This window comes from Sciurus vulgaris (genome assembly GCF_902686455.1).
Source record: "Sciurus vulgaris genome assembly, chromosome: 10".
In the NCBI taxonomy this organism is placed as follows: Eukaryota; Metazoa; Chordata; class Mammalia; order Rodentia; family Sciuridae; genus Sciurus; species Sciurus vulgaris.
The window spans coordinates 82,415,409-82,423,652 of NC_136470.1; the positions used below are offsets into that span (position 1 = coordinate 82,415,409).

At 37.0% G+C, this 8,244-nt stretch overlaps 2 pseudogenes across 2 annotated transcripts; one reads left to right on the forward strand and one right to left on the reverse strand.

The window, feature by feature from the left end:
• The first annotated feature begins 269 nt into the window (after nt 1-269).
• On the forward strand, nt 270-1,087 carry LOC306637651 (ribosome biogenesis protein NSA2 homolog; annotated as a pseudogene). The gene has a single exon. The product of its transcript is annotated as a ribosome biogenesis protein NSA2 homolog (transcript).
• Nucleotides 1,088-5,172: 4,085 nt separating this feature from the next.
• LOC306637652 (dihydrolipoyllysine-residue acetyltransferase component of pyruvate dehydrogenase complex-like) lies at nt 5,173-5,915 on the reverse strand (annotated as a pseudogene). The gene is made up of 2 exons: nt 5,810-5,915; nt 5,173-5,716 (listed from the first exon to the last, which is right to left on the reverse strand). The product of its transcript is annotated as a dihydrolipoyllysine-residue acetyltransferase component of pyruvate dehydrogenase complex-like (transcript).
• Between the last annotated feature and the right edge of the window lie 2,329 nt (nt 5,916-8,244).

Consider the following 8,244-nt stretch of genomic DNA (forward strand, 5'->3'; position numbering starts at 1 on the left):
TAGGAAGGGTATACCCTATGTACCTATATGATTACAGGGCAGGTGTGATTCTACATCATGTACAACCAGAAGAATGAGAAGTTATACTCCATTTATGTATGGTGTATCAAAATGCATTCTATTGTCATGTATAACTAATTAGAACAAATAAAATCCTAAAATAGCAATTGGTACTCTTTCCTGTTCCACGCTACACGGAGTCTGTTCCTGGGTCTTTGATATGTGAAAATTGAGAGCTTCCATCATCCGGCAGCTCTGAGGCTGTTGCCATGCCACAAAATGAACATATTGGATTACACCATAGAGGCTATGGACATTGTTTGAACTACCATGACAAAGAGAGAAAGAAGGGAAGTTGTGAGGCTCATGAACATTCAAAGAAGGCAAAAAAAAAAAAAAAAAAAACCAGATTGACCTGAAGGCTAAGCTCTCCCATAAACAGCGCCATGCTGAGAAAATACAAATGAAAAGGACTATCCAGATGCATGAAATGAGAAACACCAAACAAAAGAACGATGAAAAGACTCCACAGGGAGCAGTACCTGCCCATCTCTTGGACAAGGAGGGACAGACCCAAGTGAAAGTACTTTCCAACATGATTAAACAACAACAACAACAACAACAACAACAAAACGAAAAGAGAAGGCGAGAAAATGGGAAGTCCTCCTTTCCACAGTTTGTCCTTGGGGAGAAACAGAAGTATTAAAAGTGATCCAAACAGGGAAGAGAAAAAAGAAGGCCTGAAGAGGATGGTTACTAAAGTCTGCTTGGTTGGAGATGGCTTTACAAGAAAACCCCCTAAATATGAAAGATTCATTAGGCCAATGGGCTTATGTTTCATGAAGGCCCATGTAACACATCCTAAACTGAAAGACACATTTTGTCTACCAATACTTGCTGTGAAAAAGATTTCTTCATCCCCACTACATACAACTTTGGGTGTTATTACCAAAGGTACAGTCATTGAAATGAATGTGAGTGAGTTGTGCCTTCTAACATAAGGAGTGAAGTTATTTGGGGGAAATACACCCAGGTTACTAATAATCCTGAAAATGATGGATGCATAAATGAGATCTTACTGATTTGACAGCAGTTTTACACTCCTTATTAAATCAGGAAAACCACCATTACTGTGATGTTTCCAAATACTACCAGTCTTACATATCTGCAATCATTAAGAGAATTATTTATTAAACTATAAAAAAATATTTTAAAAACACAAAAAAATGACAATTGGTACTTATTTTGCTGAAAATCTGCAATATGGGGGCTTATCACGGGGTTAACAATCTGCTCTGTATATGTCTTTGCCTGGATGGGCTACAACAACACAAGGCAGTTGAATATCATTAAAAGGAAGTAAGTGAATTAATGATTAAATATCATTATAAGGAAGTAAGTGAATTAATGATTGGTGTAGGAAGTAAATTGAATATAAAAACCCTGGGGATGATTTTAACATGTAAATATTCCCTCCATCTTTCTCTTTGTTCACATGAATTCTACTTTAAAGTTGTAAACAAGAGTCCATACTGTAATACACAGCTGCTCCCCCACTCTTTCCACTGCATCACAACCTAGCTTGTTAGTCTGAAAGCTGCTCTCCCCGCCCTTTCCGCTGCAGCCATTTCCCTGCCTCCCAACTACTTGTTGGTCTGTGAACATCCAAGCTGGCTATTGGTTCATCAGTCAGCTTGCAAGTATCCTTCTCCGTTATTCTTCCCTGTTAGCCTGGCGGAATTCAACTGCATTAGGATAGCTTCCCCACCATCTTTTCTCATGCTTTCTCTCTCCTACTCACTCTCTCTCTCCTCCTCGCTTTTCACACTCTCTCTAGCGTGCGCCCTTTCTCTTTTCCTCTCATTTTCTCTCTTACCCTGCAGGGAGACACTGTTTGCTTAATAAACTCCCTTATGTGATTTCTGTGTCCGGCATGGTTTTTGTGGGTTTTCTTACACATACTAGCTGACTAGAGTTTTGTTGTATAGCAACAAAAATGATGAACGGCCCTGGTGAGGATACTGATAATACTCATAGGTCTTTATAGATTCCTATGTCTATACACATTCTTACCTAAATGCCACCTAAAATAAAGGATCTATGAAACCAAACAAAAATGAATAAATGTGGGGAAATAGCTTTATATATTCATGTGAAAAGCAACTGAAATTCCCAGACATTAGTTAGTGAAAGAAATCCACAGATTTCTAATCTGTGCTCTCTCTACCAAACCACTCAAATGTTTACCACCTGTTTGTGATTTTAAGCCTCTCACCAAATTCTGGACTTTTAGCTTAACTAAGTATCTGAGATAAATCAAATATTTCTGTTGTCAAATATTTCGAAGAGGGACCTCTCACATTATAGAATGCCTCAGTATAATGACACTAAATTTCATCTGGCTCCTCTAATACAGACTAGTTAATCATTTGTCTCTTAGATTTTATTGTAAATTCTCTGTTCCTTATCTACAGTGATTGACACATATTTTATCAATCTGATTGGCTAGGAGCACAACTCAGAGAAACATTATCAACTAATTTAGCTCAGAATTTTCAGAGGTTTAATTTTTTAAAACATAAGTATCTATCATATTTATTTCTTATACAGAATAGAAGTTAAACGCATAGAACATAAAACCAAAGTACCTGGATTTTGAGACTGCTGCCTTCTAGCTGTGAGACCTTTGGACGGGTTACTAAATATTTTGTTTCAGTTTTACCAGTTGTAAAGAGGAGGTGGCAATAATAGCACCTCCTCGTATGTTGTGAAGATTAAATGACTTAACATTTATACGGCTATTAGAGAATTACATGGCAAATGGTTAAACACTATGCATCACTGTTACATTTGTTGATTTTTCCTTGGCGTCTTCAGGGAAGTCACCATATTTCCTATGTAGATTTCATTAAGTTTCTGCATGGTAAAAAAGCTAGTTACATACTTGTAAACTTTTTGGAAATAATACTACTTTCTGGGTCTCCTTTTTCTTGAAGAGTACATGCTATAGCTTGTTGTGTCCTATTGATAGCAAGACCTGGAAGCCAGGAGCTGCTTATCTCCACAAAATGTCACTAATTGATGGGAAAATATTTGTCAATATTTGTTCTGAAATGTCCATTGTGGTTAGAAGGTATGTCGCTTTCTCGAAGGTACAGAATTTTGACTATGTGGAACAAATAGTTACCTATATTTTCCACCTTTTGCTGTCTTTTGATTGCTTTCCCTTTCGTTCTTTTGCAGGAGGGGTAATTTTGCAAACTATCTGGCAAAGGCAAGATTTTATTTCCCTTGTTTAATGGAGTGTTAAACCCAGTATGAGTTGGAGGCTTTGGAAAAAGATAAAATCCCCACACAAACTGAAAAAAATGGGAGGCAGGCTCACTTTTTGGTGAGGGAAATGATTAACCCATTTATGCAGTTAATCTTTCAACCGAAGTGTTATGCGTATCTGCTCTTCATTTCTCTTGGGTATGAATGAAGGTGGCTGGATGAATAAGAATTACGAGAGCTGAGGATGCAGCTCAGTAAAGTGTGTGTGTGTGTGTGTGTGTGTGTGTGTGTGTGTGTGTGTGTGTGTATGTATGCTTTATTTACCCCTTTAAACTGATTGTTGGCTCATTAATGAAGGAATGAATGAATGTGGAAATTTAAAAATTAGCTCAGGCAGTAATTCCCAAAGGTAGGTAAATCTATACATTAATACATTTTCACGGGGTTAATTTTACTTTTTATTATGTATTTTTTAAATTTTTACAAGGAAGCACTAGTAAAGTTTATTTTAAATAGATGAGCATTATTCCAAATATTCCTTAAAACATGTCAATTCAATAGAGAGTCTAGAACTAGGATAATGTTCCTAATTCATTTCTGTTATCCTGGATATGTCTTCCTTCCCTGCACAAGAAAGGTAAAACATAATAAAATGGAAAAATGTATTTAAGCTGATAGAGTAGCCATAATTAACTTTTTCTTGCAAACAGGATTTTAGGGCTATCTTATTTTATATAAAACAATGCTGGGGTGGAAAGAACACTTTTCAATATGTGTTTATTTAACACAAACAGAAATTACCATTTCCTATTGGGTATCATTTGTTTTGTGTTTGTTTTTTGAGATGGGGTATCAATACATTGCCCAGGCTGGAGGACTCAAAAGATCCTTCAGCCTCAGTGCCTGAGTAGCTGGGACTACAGGGCATCAATTGTTGTTCCAAACAATTCACCAGTGCATCCCTTCTCCTCTTTTTAGACTGATAAATAGACTTTGGCACATATCCAACTTTAGTAACCATAGTTTACAAATGTACATTTATTCCATAAGTATTCCATACAGTTTTCCAGTTACTTGATTAATAAATTCTGCTAAGTTAACTTGCAATTAACTATCAGTTGATCTTAGAAAATTCTACCTATACAACTTCTTAACTTCTGTTAAATTCTATAAGCATGCTCTTTTATTCAGAAGTAGTTGCAGAAGTCTGCTTCAGAATTATATAGTTGTTTAAATACATATCCACAAAAATTTTCATTTATACCAAGATGCTGGTTTATATTTATATGTTTATCTGAAGAGGGGAAAATCATTTCTTTAGAGATTCATAGAACAGTAAAGAAAAATTGGGTAAAAAGGTATAAAAAATGTTGACTCTTATAGTTTCAGTTATTTTCCTTGAAGTTCTCTACTCCTCCCATGTATGATAAATCAAAACCAAGGTCTTGTAATAGCAAAATTCAAACTAGGGCTAAATTCCAAAGTATAGCTTGATTTATTTCAAACACTTCTCCTAAGAGAAGCAATTTTCTTGAGTTCTCATGGGCAAGCAATTTTAGACAAATTTCAAACTGTATGGTTTTATCCAAGTTACCTGTCTCTAGGAAACCACATTTAGATGTATCCTATATCTACCAGTGAAAATATTTATCTTCAGATTAGGTCACATGCCCCATAACTAGGCATACGTGGCCTAAAATCTGGTGTTTAATTATTCAGTGTGCACAGTATTTGAGTATAATGGAATTTAAAAAAAAATTCAGTAATGCCCATTATGAATAACTTATCTAGACAGACTAAAAATAACTAGTTAACTTTAAAACTTGTTTAATAACATATAAATATCTTGATAAGAATGAACCAATCTTACCTGGAAGAGTAGAGAAATTTGGGGGGTAATTATAACAACATGGTGATAGGTTTTTCAAGGTACTTTCTAAAATCAGAAAGCTATTGGGCTCCAAATGCTCCATCCATGACTCAATAATCACAGCTGAGTGTAACAGACACCAGGCTGACCACATCAAATCCTTGTTCATTATCTGTTAGAACCAACTTATCCTCTGAGGCACCAATTGCCAAGATGTATGCTTGAGGTAGGTTAATAACAGCAGAGAAATTCTTACTCATAAACATTCCTAAATTGGTGATTGAAAAGTGCCACTATGGAACTCTCTTGGCTGTTGTTTACCCTTTCTTTCTTTGGCTGCTAAAGAAACAACATCATTAACAATCGTTTCCAGTCATTTTATATGTTCATTAAACACAATAGGTGTGGTAAGTCCAGCAGCAGTCCTGACTGCCACACCGACTACAGGTATTATAACCATGTCCATCCCAGAAGAATTTGCTTCAGGAACTTTTAAACATGCCACAGCTGAAGTTCTTATGATGAAGTCTTTGACAGAAATTTTGCATTTCCCTTCTAACATTTTATTAAGTTCTTTTCATACCAACAAAACTTCTCCCATATTTTTATCAATAGAAAGGTAATAATGAGATATGGTTTGCTTCAATTGCGTTAACTACTGTTAACCCAGGTTGCTGACTGGGGTATCTGTGAAGACACCTGTAGGATGGGATGCCACCCCTGGATTCCAGGGAGGCACAGCAGGTACTGGGGCAGGAGCAACTTTAGGCATCAAAGAGTTAATGACCTTGATGATTCTGCCATCTCATCCTGTTCCTTTTAATGGTGTACAGTCTCTCTCTGCTGCCAACTTTTCTTTTTTGCCAGGGGGCTAACAAACACCCTTTCCTTTAATCTAGCAAGAGCAGCTGGAAAACAGATTGAGGATGCAGGAGCTAAAGATTGGGAAGTTGGAGGAATAGTGACCCCCAGGGTTGGGTAGGTGGTGGTGCTCCTGGGTTTAAATCAATTACTTCAGTTGGCCTATAATCAGCATATGCAGGAATCAGGATTTTTGCCTTTTTCCCGTGCTTCAAAACCTATAGTGACCTTGTCACTTTCTTTTTCTGCCTCTAAGTCTCCTTCACTTAGCTTCTCACCCACTTTCCCCCTCATCTCTGATGGTCATGGTGGGAAAGCAGGCAAGAAGAAGTACCTGAGTGTGAGTGGGATATGAGCTACCAGAAGCCTGACCAGAAGTCGCCGGGGCTGATTTTGGGGTATGTGCCACTGAGGAATCCAATGTATAATTTTTAAGGGCCTCAATATTGTCAGCCTTTCCAACTGTGATACAGATGATGGCTCCAACTGGAACATTTCTAACAGCAATGATCTTTGCCATTTAACATCCCTCCAGGCTCTTAAATCCAAGATACTTTATCAGTTTCAACTTCTACAATTAGATCACCCTCATTGATTTTGTCTCCTAAAGGGTTATAGCGCCTGCTTGCATTTTAGGGGAAAGAGAAGGCAATGGAACCTTCTGGTTCCATTGCGGGGCTGGGGGGTGGACTGTAAAGCTGCTGCCTGGCTATCTCAGAAGTTGCAGCAGTGATTCCATCAAGGGGCGCCAGAGCTGGGGCTAGCAGCACAGTGCCAGGACCCTGTCATACCCTGTGGTGATGCTTTTGCAAGGAGAGAAGCAGGGCTACACATGGATCACTAGTTCCCTATCCACTGAGCCCCAGGGGCTGCACTCCAGGCAGTCATAGACAGACACGCCACTTAGTGCCATTGTCCCCCCACGCCCCCAAACCTATACGGTCTCTGAAGTGAGCTCTTCAAGCAGGATTAACTTTAATAGCATCAATAAATCATTTTAATTATAATGTCTACTTTAAATTGAGAATATAAAGAGCTTTGGTGGGAAAATAGGTCAAAATAACACAAAATTAACATCTCTACTAGAGGCTATAAACACTTAATTAGCAGTTGTTGATTACCACATGAATCCTAATAAAGATTACCAAAAGAAGGCATTGCGCATTAGATGCTCCCTGAGCACTTTTGAAACAAGAAGACACTAAAGTCACTAGTGTGAATGGACCTTTTACACTAAAAGTTCCTATGACCTACTTAAATGTTTATATTAAATTTTTCATTGGTAAAACTAACTTTGGATATTCAGAAAGCAATAGGTCAACGTCCTTCAATCTTTTCAAAGGACTGACATTTTCCAAGTTAAAAATTATTTAAAACTTCTACAGTTACATAAATTATCTTAAAAATAGAACTTTTAGAAAGACAAATAAGGCTGGGGTCATAGTTCAGTGATAGAGTACTGCCTTGCATGTGTAAGGCATTGGGTTCAATTCGCAGGACAGCATAAATAAATAAAAATAAAAGTCCATCAACAACGATAAAAAATTAGAAAAAGAAAGGCAAATATCGTGTTTTCAATCAAATAGTTTGTTTCCTTTGAACTGTATCCGTTTAAAGTCAGTATTCTTTTCTATTCCAAATGCCACTGTCACTGCTAGTGACACTGATGGTGATACTGAAGATATAAAAGTGAGCAACAGGTGCATGAAAAGGTGCTCCATATCACAAGGAAATGCAAACCAAACCAAACCACCATGAGACACCATTCACACCTGTTGGAATGGATACCATCGAAAAGACAAGAGATTTTTGTTTTTGGTTTTTTGGATACCAAAAAATTAAAATAGAACAACTGTATGGCCCAGTATGTGAATTTCCATATTTCCCAATGTCATTTATCTAAGAGACTACCCTTACACCATTAAGCCATTTTAATATTGTATTTTGGTTTATTTATGGGCTCTATTCTCTTCCCTAGGTCTGTTATTGCTCTGGTTACTACAGCTTTGTGAGATCATTTGAAATCGGCAATTGTGATTTCTCCAGCTTTGCTCTTCTTGCTTCAAATTGCTTGAACTACTCGTACTCTTTGATGACTCCATACAAATGTTCTATTTTGGTGAAAGAATACCATAGAATTTTTGAAAGATATTGTGTTGAATTTATATATTTGTATATTATTTTAATTCTTCCCTTCTGTGAACATGAGATACCTATCCAGTTGTTCTATCTTACTAATT